General features: G+C 36.1%; 1 protein-coding gene across 4 annotated transcripts in view; it reads left to right on the forward strand.

Annotated features, from left to right (window-relative positions):
* Positions 1-14,435, forward strand: part of LRRC4C (leucine rich repeat containing 4C) — a 1,194,683-nt gene that overhangs the window by 607,475 nt on the left and 572,773 nt on the right. For 3 of the 4 annotated variants that reach the window (XM_060606418.3, XM_060606419.3, XM_060606421.2), the window contains one exon: positions 5,120-5,242. The gene's annotated coding sequence lies outside the window, so the exon portion shown is untranslated. Of the gene's footprint in view, positions 1-5,119; positions 5,262-14,435 lie in introns of all 4 variants that reach the window. The other variant, XM_060606420.3, reaches the window with a different exon arrangement.

Raw genomic sequence — 14,435 nt, forward strand, 5'->3', positions numbered from 1 at the left:
AGGCAGAGACAAAGCATGAGAAGGGGAGAGGCAGAAAGAGAGGGAGACACAAAATCCGAAGCAGACTCTAGGCTCCAAACTGTCAGCACAGAACCCGATGCAGGGCTCAAACTCACCAAACACGAGATCATGACCTGAGCCGAAATTAGATGGTTAACTGACAAGGCCACCTAGATGATCCCAAAGTTACCATTTTAGTTTATCTAATAAGATATTATTTTGTTCTTCTTCTAACCTGCTAACTGTGGATTATCTCTAAGACTCATAGATCTTTTCTGTGTATCTCTTTGCTTTAATGGTTTCATTTACGACCAAGAATCCCTATGGTTTCCAGATCTACATTTGTTCTGTTTTGTTTGTTTGTTTGTTTACTTATTTATTTAGAAAGCACACATGCGTGAGCAGAGGAGGGGCAGAGAGAAAGGGAGAAAGAAAATCCCAAGCAGGCTTTACTGTCAACATGAGCTGAATGCAGGGCTTGTTCCCACAAACCTTGAAATCATGACCTGAGCTGAAATCAAGAGTCAGATGCTTAACCAACTGAACCACCCAGGTGCCCCTCCAATATGCATTTCTAACTAGATTTCCCACCATCTCTCCAGGACCTTACCTTAATTTTCCATAGAATATCTTCTCTCAGATTTCTCATATTAATCTGGAACATACTTTTTCAAAACCAACCTCATTTTAGCTCATTGCCTACCCCGGTCTACCTCACCCGGTCTACCTCACCCTCTTCATTTCCATTCATATATCCCAATCACAGACTCTTCTTTCTTTCTTACTCCAAAATTTTAGAGTCATTTTTCATCAGACTTTCATCATTGTTGATTTGCACCTAGATTTGCTCATAGTCTCCTTTCTTAAGTATTCTGTTCTTCCATGGTTGTTACCATTGTTTAAATTCTCATTTTCTTAAAAGCTACCTGGTATCACTGTATCCAAATTATTCTCTATTGCCTGCCCACTGATCCAATTTGTTCAGAGATATTGCCTGAATCCTATCATGTATGGTATCTATGGTGGTCCTTCAGAAGCCTTCCTTATTCCTCTGCTTTCCCCAAGTCAGCTGTCATATTTAATTCTCATTGCTCTCTTTTACACTAACTTTTCTAAATACAAACTCTTCATTTATTATAACTTTTCTAAAGACCCTGGGCTTTTGCAGGACTGAGTCTCATTGCTTATCACAAAATCACTGATCCCATCAATTAAAAGTTTATCTCCTCACAACATAGCTAAAGTGATCTCTCTCATCCTAACATATTTTTCTTTTGCTTTCCAAACTCATTCATTGTTTTAAAATCAGCATTCTTTATGTGAACTTCTGTGAACTTAGACATTCAGTTTGTACTATATTCTTGACATGTAACTTAACAAAATGCATGACCATACTATTTTGAACATCTGGTACAGCTCTCTTCTTGAGTTTAGGCTCCTTTGGCAATTAGACATTTATTCTTTTCTCTCCTTTATTGTGATGGTTTTGCCACCCTGATTATTGTCCAGACCCCCTACCCAAGGCATGCGAAGTGACTAGTGAAATTTACATATTTTCTATAAAGTAGATCCCCAAAGCCTGGGTATAATACCAAAGTACCCCTATGTTCAAGTTCCAAAAATACTTGAAGAAAATCATCATTTGGGGGACCTACATATACTCAACATATGCTAATACTAAATTTTAAAATAATATATTTTCATGTTATTATTTTAGGAACATAGGAGGAAAGGACACATTTTTCTTTGAACTACCAGTTGTCTTAGGTAATTTTTACCTAACTTGTTTTGCTACTTTTCTCTTAGATGAAAATGGCATAATTATTTCTTAAAACCCTACAGGTCTAATTGGAAGATTTTAAACATTTTTTTTCTGAAATCAAAATTGGCCTTTTATAACCCAAGAATAAAATATATGACTTTTCTTTTGAAAATATTTGCAATTATATTACCTCTCTTTTGATAATTAAGGATATATCATAAATACTCTCCTCAAATAAACATGTTAATTTTATAAGAAAATGGAAGGATTTCTTTTTTAAACTGCTTATGCAAAAATTTCTACCTGACACAAAATAACTCTGCTGTGACTTTCTACATAATTACTATGTTCATTTTTTTCCCTGAATTTCTAATAGTAACAAAAATGAATATGGAGAAATAAAGATTCCATACCTGGTAATCATTGCTAATATTTTGCATTCTCTGCTGCAGTGTTCTGGTGAAATATATCTATATCTATATCTATATCTATATCTATATCTATATCTATATCTATATCTATATCTATATCTATATCTATTTCTTTTTAGAGTGCATCATTGCTTTGTAAGATCACAAGTCATTGAGTGCTACCAAAGGAAGGAACCATTGTGAAAACACAGATGAAGAACCTCAATCTTAAATTAGGTGGGAAGGGTTGGAGTAGAGAAATTATCTTTAGTAAAAGGTGTGTTGTTTAATGAAGGAGGTAGAAGGAAGAAAGTGGGAGCTATTTCAAGAGAAATGAATTAGGAGAACTCAGTACATGGTTCTTGGGTCATTTGTCCAGTACTTGCTCCCAGGACAGATACCAAACCTCATTTACTAATATTGGCACCTTTTGTGGCTTTGGCACTAACTTTTGGTTACAGACTTTGAGTCAGGATCTGATTTTCTTATAGCTCTGGCTTCCCTAGATTATTTGACGGGTTTCACTACTGTTCTTAGAGAACACAATTGAATGTTCTAACAGCATTACTTGTAGAAGTAAGTCTCATAGATTTGCCTAATAGTTCCCAAGAGCCCTTAGACATTAGCACTTGTAATGCTTGTAGTATAGAGACCTATTATTTGGAATTTCCCAGTTTCACAGACTGATATAGTTTCTATTTTCTCCCTTCCATCCTATACGAATGAAGAGGTATTTTTTGTTTTTGTTTGGTTTTGTTTTGTTTGTTTTTATAGGTAACACTGTGCAGAATTGTGAGTCTCATAATGGATAACTAGAGACATGATGGCTAGTAAGGCTATCCGGGAAAATAACATATGCCTGACCACTCTTACATCCCCTAGTCCCTGTAGATCACTTTTCTTGATGTTATTTTTTTTTAACTGATGTATAATTAACATACAATGTTATATTAGTTTCAGGTATACAACATACTGGTTCAACAAGTCTATACATTACTCAGTGTTCACTACGATAAGTGTACTTACCATCTGTCACCATATAATATTGTTACGAGATTATTGATTATATTCCCTATGCTGTACTTTCTGTCTCCATGACTTACATATTTTATAAATGGAAGTTTGTACCTCTTAATCCCTTTGTCTATTTCACCCATCTCCCCAACCACCTTCTGCTGGCTTTTGTGAGAATCGCTCTAATTCCTAACTTCAAAGTATCTTTGTACTTTATATTTGTTGAACTTATTTATCTGTCTGCATGTTTGTTCCCCAAATATCCCAAAATCTATAGTCCAGTGTCTATACGTCTTTCATTATGAGATTCTTAGCATGTATTGGTTGCCCTTCAACTAATGCAAGACTTCTGAATTATGATTATACCATCTATAGGGGACTGATTTGTGAACCACTTCCCTGATGAAGGCTATTTCAGTGCTCTGTTGGTTTAATAACATAAGACATTAATACAGAAATGGGCATATTTGGAAAAAGAACATTTATTTTTTAAAGTTTTTTTTATGAAAGTAAATGAGAGGTGTGGATGCTAGTAAGAGTTCTTTAAAAGTATATTCAAGATATTTTATTCCTAATTCTAGAAGTATTTGTATTTGTAATAGATGATGTGAAAAGTACATAAAAGCACAAAGAAGTTGGAAGTGACCAACACTTCCACCAGTTAAGTATATCCAATTTGATAACATTTTGGTATATACCTTTTAAAATATATACCACACTTCCTGGTTAAAACCATGGACTCTATTTCTAGACAATCTTGTTTTAAACCTTTGCTCTATCACTTCCTAAGAGTATAACTTTAGACAATATACTTAACCTCTCTGTGCCTCAAGTTTCCTGATTCATAATAAGGGCTGTAGTAGTACTGACCTATTTATTTGGTTTCCTGTGAAGATTAAATCAGTTAATCCATGCATAGATTTTCAATTTATGACTGGGTATATTAATGTAGTTTGTTACTGTTACTGATAATAAGGATGATGTTACTATGTACTAGATTGATGGACTTGAAAATTCTCTTTTCTTTCAGTTGCTTAGATAAATTCCTTTTAACTGCAGTCATTTTTGAACTGAATAGTTTTATTTACTTAGTTTAGGAACTAACAAGGCTTACTAAGAAGTATTTCTTACTCATTTCTTTTTTCTTTTTTTTGTGAACCCCTCAAACTTTTAAACAATAATTGCATTATTTCTTAAGGGTTTTTGAGAAACACCTTGCATTACTTCTTGTAGCTTCTTGTAACTTCTTATGTTCTTGTGCATTTTTTGTTGATTCTTTCAAAGGTGAGTGAACTGAGATATCTAATAATTCAAACATTTTTAAACCTCTCCTTTTGGACTTAAAACACAACAAAAAAGGCCATTTCTTCTCTTTGGCTATTAAACTTCTTTTCCCACTAGCCCACACGCCTGCTCAACTTGCTCATCATCGTTGAGGAATAAACTTTAATCATACAGAGAAACCTTATTCCATTCTTTTACTTCCTCCTGGAAACATCTCTATGGATGTTATAATTATTTCAATGGATAAAAATAATGAAATACGTCATTTTTTCCCCAGTAATCAAATTAAACAAGCACTAGAGTAGAGCTGAGAGTAGAATATCTTTGGCCACATGTTGGAGAAGTAGTAAAATATTTGAAGTTTATTGCCTAATGATTGATGCTTAGAGTTATGTTAAGTATAAATTCGAAAAGTATGCAGAGCTTCAGAGCTACTTGGTAGAGAGAGGGAAACAAAGATCAGTTCACCAAAGCCACAGAGGGGAAAAAAAGCCAGAGCCTTTTTACCAGCTAGAACAAAACTCATGAGATTGCAGGGCTTTACCTCCATGCATTGAACCATCACATTCCATTTGAATGTTAAACAAACATGAGTAGCCTGTTTGCTATCTAGGAGACGATACTGAACCCAATTCATTCTCTGTTCCAGAAGGAAGAGAAGGGAGTCTAGTATGAGAAGATCATCTCTCTTCATGAGGCAGCTTTATTTCCCATCCTGCACCATCCACCTACAGATCTCACTGAATTAGCAGAGGGACTTCATGAAATTCAGGTGTGTTTCATTACAAAAGGTAAATTACTTGCATATTCATTTTCTAAATAATTTTTCAACTGGAATATAACCTTTCTGTTGGTTGCGAACCTTTTGCACAGATAATATTTCTTCTAAGTGTTTCTGATGGTGATTTTATGGAAGCCAGGGCAAAGTTGCATCTGGAGTACAGGAAGTGCACGTGCATATGGGATTAGGTATTCCAGCAGCACTATGCTTGGTTCATATTCTGTATGTTCAGAAGCAACTCTAATTCTTCATATTTTCAAGTAACACTTCTTGGACTCCCAAGATATAAGAACACTTGGGAGAAATTAACTGATTCAAGAGAATAACTTAATGATTTTCTAAATGTGAAAGACTCAGACACAGTATTTACTAGAGGAGACTGCTGTAAAATCATTACAGTTTATTATCAACAGCATACAATGCTCTTTTAAACCAAGATATTTTGCTTTATTACCCCCAGAGTAGCTGCATGTGCTGTATTCCCTTATACCAGAATGCTCGTGGTAGGGGAAGATCTTTAAATAATCCTCATCCGGAGCAAGGAAAACAAAAGGACTCACAGCCCTTCATCACATAGGCCCCGAGTGACAAAATACAGCTCATATTGTGGTAATTTTCCAAACAAATCAAGACCTCTGATTAAATAAGTTGGGCCTTAGGCTTCCTGCGATTCTAAAGACTATCAATAGAAGCATTGTGGCACAGTCTTATTAGACTCATTGGAGCTATAATTAGCCATTGGAGAGAAACAAAAATGTAAAAAAAAAAATCCATCATGATTAATTTTCACAGGATGTCTTGGAAACCTTACAGGAGGAATTAGTAGTCTGCCTATTTATAATTAACAGATCGCAAACACTAATGCATTTTCCCAACAGGGACTATTTAAATGGAAAGCTTTGTTGATGTGAGACTTAAATACATAGACTTGAGTCCCTGGAAGATGTGTTTTACAGAGATTTTAGGACAATGCAGTATGTTCTCTTGATTGGAAGTTCTTTTGGTTGCTTCTACTTGAAGTGGTCCTAGGGGAGAATCCCCTTGGCTTCCTTTAGCTAAGGCAGCATGTGCAATATGGGGGACTTGGATCTCACGTTCACCTCAGAGAGAATCCTGCAGCCAGCGCAGACATCAGAAAGGAATTAGCACTTTAGTTAAGTGTTAGCATCCAATTTCTAACATGGTTATATGTGGAATTTTGTGATCACCTCAGCCAATCAAAATTGACAAAAGAACTCAAATTTACATATATGGGAGTAGGTGATTATCATAGAAGTCATTAAAGTATTTGAGCTGACACACAATAGGGTGTTAATGTCTCTCTATGGCTGTAAGGTAATAAAATCATATTTTATAACAATTCTAATTTGTGAATACTAACTTCAAAAGAGAACATACTGCATAAAAACTGCCAATGTAATAAATTTGCCCCTGCCTCTAACCTTGTCCAGACCACTTGTAGGGTATCCATTCTAGATAACATGATTCCACATTATGAATTCTTTCAATGGCAAACACTGCTTTATCATAAAGAGCCACTGTAGTCTAGCCACTCTTTATGGTTACAGTCTTAATCTTCTATATTTTCTAATGTTGCCCCGACTTTATTAGTTACTTAATATTTCAGGACCTTCCCATATTCTTTTTTACTGTCTTTGCTCTTTTCAATCTGAAAAAAATCTTGCTCAACCTTTAAATTCTTTAAAACTCAGGCACATAGAGAACTCTTACTTGAATTTGTTTTGGCCTATCATTGCCTGTTGCAGCCTCTTGGCTGCAATAATACACCCCACATATGTGCTAATATGACATCTAGTGTGTGACTCTATTATCATGTCTATGGATTTGTACTGTAACACTTGGTAGACATGGATTATGTCCAGAGAATATCTGCTCCCTATATGTTATGACTTTGGGAGGTATCTAACTCAACAAATGTTGAATAAGAAGACTTGTCAATGTCTATAGTTAACAGGTATTTAGTATACTTGTTTATTTCATCTTATGAAAACATTTGTGTGTTTTCTATGTTCCCATTTAACACGGATTCAACAAAGGATGAGGTTTTTTTTCTGAATTGAGCTGACAAGTAGCCACTAAGTCTTAGAAATATATCTGAATTACAGAGGAGCAGAGTAACTTTTTTTTAAAAATCTCATTGACTTACTGAGCATGCCACTTAAGAGAGAGAGAGGGAGAGAGAGGTGAGAGTGAGAGAGATGAAAGATGTATTTAAGAAGTTGCTAAAGTAAATTTATGACCTTCATTCTTATTGTATTGCACCTGAAAAGCATGGAAATTAGGATGGGGGGAAGCCCAAACCACTTTAGATATTGGTGTGTAATGGGCTGTGTACATTTTGGATGACAGAGACTAGTTACCAGTAAGGAGAGACTAAACTGATTTCTGGCTCATACCTTTCCTAAAGTAAACATTATATTTGTTATAACAAAAGTTTAATTTTATTTCAGTCCTTTTGCTAGACTAAACTATTTATAGCTATAGATGTTAAATAATGAAAGGATGGTCTATGACTTCAGACTTGATTTCTTTCACTTTCTTACCTGTGAACCCCACTTATCCATGAGCTTATATTTTTTTTAATTTGCATTTTTACGAGAAATGTTAGTGCCTCTCAGATTATCTTTTTTATACCTAAGTATGTATCTTATATCCATGGTATTTTAGGAGATTTGAAGGGAGAAACATTATAAGTTAATAAACTATTTTCTTAAAACTGCTAGAGAAACTCTCATTGTTGGCAAGTGAAATGGGCCTTACAGGTCACAGAACAAAGTTAGAGGACAAAAAATAAACATGAGGAGAAAAGGTACATCTTTGCTCATTAACTCAATTCTTTTACGGGGGGCCTGATCTCATGAACCATGAGACTATGACCTGAGCAGCTGAAACTGACTCAGATGCTGAACTGTCTGAGCCACCCAGGCACCTCTCATTATTCAATTCTTAACAGTAGTAGCAGTATCACTCAAGCTACCTGCTAGTAAATAGGGTATCCTTGGTATATTTTCTCGTATTTAGTTGTGACATTTTTATTCCTGAAAATGTTGAGAACTTAAACATTTGCAGCAAGTATTGAGGTTGCATTTATCCTCAGAGGTAAGTGAGACTGCAAATCTTAGAGCACCAGAGTATACTCAGATGGCCCACCAAGTCAGAGGCAAAGAACTTTAGAAGGGAGAAAGGAAGAGAAACAAATGTTTAGTTGCTTGATTAGAATTGAATACACATCCAGCTGCTTTGAATTCATCCTGAGGGAAAGTAGAGCCCCACACCGGTGATGTATGCCTATGGGGAAGTGCTTTTTGGAATAACCTGAGACTCAGGGACAAAATCTCTCAACGGAGAATACAGAAATTAGGTTCAAACTAAGCTTTGGGTGTCTATGGTGAACTTCCACAATTATGTAACATCTCTAGTTAATTTTCTCATTTTAAAAATGGCAATAGGATTATCTGGTTCACCAGGTTGTAAGGAATAAATAAGATAACATATATAAAGGCAATGTTTTTCATGTTAAAAGATGAGATAAGAGAGAAATTGAAAGCTATAGATATAGATATCTGTATATCAGTCTCTTTTCTCCCATGCAAAGAGTTCTGTGCCTGGGCTGGCTGCTGTCATTTGTCTTACTTTCATTCCACTTGTCCCTTTTTGGAAATCCCAAATGTAAAAAATTGTAGTGTGATCACTTAGGGGAAAACAAACAAACAAACAAACAAACAAACAAAAAACCTGACTTGGCTTCATGCTCAACTAGTTCCAATCCCTGTTGCAGTGTGCTTTTTGTTTTTTAAGTAAAAGCTAAATTATGTGCCTCTAATCAAACCTTTGTAAATTGTCAAATTGACTTCTGGATTAAGATAGCAGATTGAGCACATGCTTTTTACATCCTTTCCACTGATATTTAAATGTCATTATGACAGTAAAAGAATAGATCTGCAACACAGACCAGTATCAGAGGGCATGTCTTAGACAGTTCAGATGTTTTGAAGAACTTTATAAGTAAGAAAATACATGGGATCACATTGATAGGTAAACCAGAAGAGAGGATACTGCCCCTGCAGATGCGTGGTGGAGAAGAACCATTCTTTTCCACGTAGTTGCGGACTCTTCTAGCTTGCTGTCAGCAAGTACAAAGAGCAGGAGCAGACAGTGGGGATAGACTTTTGGGTGACTAACTACAGAACTATGCACTCAAGAGCAAGACAAGTCAGATCCCCTGTTTCCTTCCTTTTTCCTTCTGTTCCTCCTCCTGACCCTATTCAACGACTGTTACAGAGTGCTGTGCCAGAAAGGATTTTGTAATCCAGAAAATATGTAAATTTCTCTAAAGAAACTGAAAAATATGGAAGGGTAGGGTTTTGTTTCTCAGTGTTCATGCTGGCATCTGAGAGATAAGCCTGGCAGAGACTGAGGCATAGAAGGAAATACTCTGAAGCTCTTCAACACCAAGTAAAAGCCACCTCATTTTGATATGGAGGTGGAGGGCCTCATAGCACCTGTCTGCCCCCCAGCCAGCAATGACAATACCAACATTTCTGTATAAGAGAAACACAGAAGGGGTTGTCTCAATTCAAGGGAGGATCTAGCAACCTTGACTCAGAGCTAGTTTTGCAAAAATGAATCACAGTTCTGAATTAGATCATTTGCTTATTACAGGTGGTTTAGGGGGAGGAAATCCTAATGAAGATTTGGGAAATTGTCCTGCAGTCACATCCCCATAGCAAGCATGCTTTATCTTTGATGTGTGTGTTTATTTGGGGTGGCTAAGAAAACAGTATTAAAAGTTATGGAGCAGAGAAAGTAATACAAACCCAAATTTCTCCCTCTTGATCCCTACTACCTACACAAATGCTGCCCGGTAACATAGCTTTACTTTGCTTTCAAGGTTTTTGGTCGGTTCTTCTATTCATTTTTTTTATGTTTATTTATTTATTTTGAAAGAGAGAGAAAGTGAGCAGGGGAGAGGGGCAGAGAGAGAGAGGGAGAGAGAATCTCAACAGGTTCTGTGCTCAGTGCAGAGCCCGATGTGGGGCTCAATCCTACCACTGCAAGAGCATGACCTGAGCCAAAATCAAGAGTCTGATGCTTAACCGACTGAACCATCCAGGTGCCCCCAGTTCTTTTATTCAGAGCAGAAGTCAGGTGGGGTAGATTGTTTGCTAATAAACAATCAAAAAAGAATTCAGAAAGGCATACAATATACCTTTATATCTCACTTATAAATCTGAACATTGGTTGGAGTGTCTCTGATTCAGGTTTAGGGTCTCTAAGCATCAGCTGTGGTGGCTCTAAGGCTCATATCTGTGTGTGGAGCTCAAAGACTATGGCTACTTAAGATATTTTTTTCTCATGATGATGGCATAGGCAAAGATGACAAGCTTAATAACCATACAGGCTATTTCAAGCATCTGCTCAAGTCATTTCCACCAACATCTCATTAGCCAAAGCAAGTCACAGGGCCAAAACTAAAATCCATGGTTGGAAAAGTTTACTCAGTACACCATGGGGCCATGACAATGGTGTACATATAGGAAATGATTCCAGCGGAATGAATATTTGTAGCTAATAATTCAATTTGTTACAGCAAAAGAGATCCAAATTCAAAATTGAAACCTTACCAACTTTCAGCGCCATTCAGTCTGGTCCTTCATCTTTCAAGTAAGGTTATATCCAGAGGTCAACATTTTAGGAAGATTACCAGGAAAGAATAAAAGACACCAACAGTCACGTATAATTTGGAAGAGGTTATTGGATTTTATAGGAATGAAGACAAACCTGATTTCCCATGGAAGTTCCTTTCTTCTTAACTCATTTTCTATCCAATATCCACTGCTCCTCTAATTCTACAGATGGCTGTGTGTGAAAGGATGATAATGCATGATGGAGGGATTTGCATAAAGGTTGAAGTGAAATTTGCATTGTCCTAGATGCACCAGTCTATTTTAGACAGAACCTGGCAAATCATTTGGGATTTAATGAAAAATATCTGAGTAGGATATGAAGCTGTTTTCCTAGGAACAGTTGAAATTATATTGTCTTGAGTCATTTGAGAAGACAGCACCGCCCTCCATCCTACCAGAGGATAGTGAATAGTCCTGGAGCTTCCGGTGAAGCACTTGTTTTTCATCTCAAGTGAAGATTTCTTGATAGTATCTATGCCCAGTGTACAAAGGCATTGTTTAAAAAGGATTGTACAGGGGCGCCTGGGTGGCTCAGTCGTTAAGCGTACGACTTCGGCTCAGGTCACGATCTCGCGGTCCGTGACTTCGAGCCCCACGTCGGGCTCTGGGCTGATGGTTCTGAGCCTGGAGCCTGCTTCCGATTCTGTGTGTCCCTGTCTCTCTGCCCCTCCCCCGTTCATGCTCTGTCTCTCTCTGTCTCAAAAATAAATAAACGTTAAAAAAAAATTTTTTTTAAATAAAAATAAATAAATAAAAAGGATTGTACAGTGATGAGAAAACATATTAAATTGCATATTTTGAGAAAGAGTAAATGGTGGCTATGGATCATTTCTCTCATAAACTATACCAAGAGATGCCATTGCAGGGACATCAATAAGATCCCTAATAATACCCTTTAGCAGTATCACTCCTCTTAAAGTAAAAGTCAAATTAACTGTTAAATAATTTATGATAGTTGGAATCTAATGAAAAGGACTTGCAAATTACAAGACTGGAAGTTTAAAAGTTGAAGGACACATTGTAACTACAGGAACATAATGGGCCTGAAATTCACACCCAGGTTTTGTTATTACTCATACATCTCATCTGACATTAACAGAATTCAGCCTGTGAATCACAGAATTGCATTCATTCTTGGGCACCATCTCTTATCTTATCCAGACAGAAATGTGTTAATTAGCATAACAACATCGATTGTATAACTGTGTGATAATTATAAAATTGTAGCTGATTTCACTAAATTCTAAGTCTACAAATATATTATCATTGCAATTAATGGGGAGACTCATTATTTTGAAACTTGACAGGTATTTCTTAAATTGTTCTTTTCCTGCAAGGTTTATGTAACCCTCAGTTTTTGTTTTTATCACAAATACTCAAATTTCATTCCTCTCTTCCTTGTTCCTTTATACCTTCTTCTCTTCTTCCTTCCTTGCTTTTTTCTTCCCTCCTGTTCTTGGTTTAATTTATTATTAAATTTATTGAAACAAACAAACAAAAAGATTTAGTAAACCTTAAAAAGCATACACCATTTTGTTCCCTTTTTAGCCTAAAGATCAGTGGTATTGTAGACACTGCCTAAGGGTTTTTAGTTGTGAAACGTTCACTATGATTGTCATATGGAATAGACTGCAGCATGTACTATTATAGACCAGACCTTTCAAGTTAATCCACTTTGTTTAAAACCAACACATATATTTCTGTAAAAAAAAAATAATCTGCCAGCAATCAAAACAAGAACAAGGGAGAAACAAAATGGGAGTGGTTGTGAGGCATGAGTGAGCTTTATGAAAAACTCTTAAAATGGTGTTCAGAATGTTACTATTATTGCTTGATTAATTATAGCAGTAAAAAATGAGATCTAAGTCAGTTCACCTCTACTGCATATTGACTATTTTGTTTTTGCTTTCCCAATGCACGATCACAGTTGAGCACCACAGCAGTCTGATGAGAAGTAGGGCAGAGTTTTATTAGAGAAGGTGTATTTCCTTGATCCCTTGACCCACTTTATAACAGGCTTCAACTCTTTAACCTTCTCTAGGATGAACCTGGGCAGTTGCTTAGTGACTGCTTGTCAGCTGCTTAAAGCTTTTAAGATGACATTTAAAGGGGGTGCTTGCCTGTTTCTAAATGTCTTTCTGAGACATGGAGGTAGACATTGTGAATGAGTGAGGTAGAAGCCCAAGAGAACAAAGTATGAAATAGATATAACACATTGGATTTGGCTTTAGTGAATATAGATCTGTTTAGGTTTATCTTTAGCTGATTAGAATCTTGGTCAATGTTTCTTCTTTCAACTAAAAGATAACTTGAAATGAATCCTATGACAATATATGCACATCAGCTTTGTTAAAATAGCATTACCTGTCCAATGAATGTTGTGCTGGTAACTTGCTTGTAAGACACTTCTTTCAAGAACATGACCTTACCCCATTTTACAAAACAATTCTGGGACTCAACGTTCAGAATCACCTTTAGAATCGATTTACGAGACTTAATGAAAATATATCATGTTACCCTAAGATTGGAACAAGTTCTGAACTCAAATGAATTTACCCAATTTGAAAACTTACCTCCCTTATTCATTAGTCTTAGGTTGTTGGAATGATTCTCCAAATTCGGATTTTTCTCTAATATGATATTAAACATATTATATATCTTTTTCACAAAGAATTTCAAAAATGTAAGCCAGTAGAATTTCTGGGTAAAGAAGGTAATATCCGTAGTAGTTTTATTAAGAAAAGAAAAATAAGGTAGTGTTCCTTTGGATGAGTCATATCTTGTAAGATTATTGAACGGTTTGGAAACTCACATCTTCTGTGTGGACTATACATATGAATTTATTTCTGTGATACAGAAGTTTGCCCATTTTTTTAAACTTTGGTGCCATTTAAACAAAGATCATTATTTTTTTTTAAGTTTTTAATGTTTATTTGTTTTTGAGAGAGACAGACACAGAATGTGAGTGGGTTAGGGGCAGAGAGAGAGGGAGACAGAATGCGAAGCACACTCCAGGCTCCCACCTGTCAGCTCAGAGCCTGACATGGGGCTCGAACTCATGAGCCCAGAGATCATGACAGGAGCCGAAGTTGGACACTCAACCGACTGAGCCACCCAGGTGCTCCATAAACAAAGATCATTATTAATAGCAGAATGTTAAGATGTAGAGTTTGATCAGCACTCCTGTTTATGATTTTGAAGCAATAATTGGTCATTTAAGGATAGTGGTCTTCATTATGACCAAATTGCTACGTTAATGTCTAAAATAATTTTTGATAAAAGTAAACTGATGATAAAAACTAGCTAAGTGGTTCTGTTTGTGTATCTATTAAGTCTTTGCTGTAAATTGACAACACTGAAATCATATCTAATGAATAGGAGTAAAATCCCCCAGCTTTATAAAAGATGCACAAATTCTATTATAGTCTTTGTCACAAGGAACACAGTAGCAAAGGCTCTAAACAAATTGGCATTAC

Source organism: Panthera onca, chromosome D1 (assembly GCF_046562875.1).
Source record: "Panthera onca isolate mPanOnc1 chromosome D1, mPanOnc1 haplotype 2, whole genome shotgun sequence".
Classification (NCBI taxonomy): Eukaryota; Metazoa; Chordata; class Mammalia; order Carnivora; family Felidae; genus Panthera; species Panthera onca.